The sequence below is a fragment of the Priapulus caudatus genome, unplaced genomic scaffold (genome assembly GCF_000485595.1).
Source record: "Priapulus caudatus unplaced genomic scaffold, Priapulus_caudatus-5.0.1 Scaffold197, whole genome shotgun sequence".
NCBI classification, from domain to species: domain Eukaryota; kingdom Metazoa; phylum Priapulida; class Priapulimorpha; order Priapulimorphida; family Priapulidae; genus Priapulus; species Priapulus caudatus.
In genome coordinates, this window is record NW_014577258.1 from 1006756 (window position 1) to 1007949 (window position 1194).

The following is a 1194-nucleotide window of genomic DNA, read 5'->3' on the forward strand; positions in this document are numbered from 1 at the left end:
AGTTGCGAGAGAGAGATGAGAGAGATGAGGGTAGAGCAAGGAGAACCGATGACCCGAGAACACAGACCATGTCAAGGAACGGGACGGAGAGACGAGAGAGAGGAGAGGTGACGAAGGGAGAGAGAGAGAGAAGACGAGACGAGAGAGCAGAGCAGCAGAGAGACGATTTCTTCGGAGGAGAGAGGAGAAAGAAGAGAGAGACAAGACATAAAGAGTAGAAAGAGAGGAATATGAAAGAGACGAGAGTGATAGGAAATGTGAATGCGAAATGTGATTTTGGAATGGGGCCTATGAAGGGCGGGTCCTAAACGCTGCAAGCCTGATCACTAACGTTAAATTGCACGATCTCTTTTAATAAAAAATAATCTCCTGTCGCACAACAATTGCTATATCAATATTTTTCTAACTTTGTTTTCCCCAATAGCAGGCTGTATGACACAGACACGAGTGATTCTGTAGAGGCAAATGACCGACATACCGTCGTGGCGAGCGAGTTCAAATATTAGCACAGGTTCCGATCAAGCCGTCCTTTCAGAAAACGTAATCTCGGCAGAGCTTTTTCGACGTAAAACGCTCGTTACTTGATCCCTATGAATCCCGCGTGACTTTGGCGTGACACGCGCGGCGATCACGTGATCACCCACGATTGATCCGAAAGCAGCTTTGAACAGCGCGACTTTATTAGATTTCGTAGCTTTGAATATCGACTTTATGAGATTCTGCAGCGCCGAATACCGAGTTTATTGATTCCACAGATGTTTTACGAGAACAGAGAAAGACCGAGGTTCGTGACATTGAGACGCCCGGGCAGGTGGGTGGGGGCTGGGGCCCGGTAAGTCGTCATGATAGCAGCTAACATAAATTAGTAACACACGTGCGCTAGTCACACAGGTGAGAAAGTCCCACAGGTGCGCTAGTCACACAGGTGAGCTAATCATACAGGTGAGTTAGTCACACATGTGAGCTAGTCACACAGGTGCGCTAATCATACAGGTGAGTTAATCACACAGGTGCGCTAGTCACACAGGTGAGCTAGTCACACAGGTGAGAAAGTCACACAGGTGCGCTGATCACACAGGTGAGAAAGTCACACAGGTGAGTTAGTCACACAGGTGAGAAAGTCACACAGGTGCGCTGATCACACAGGTGCGCTGATCACACAGGTAAGCTAGTCACACAGGTGCGCTGATCACA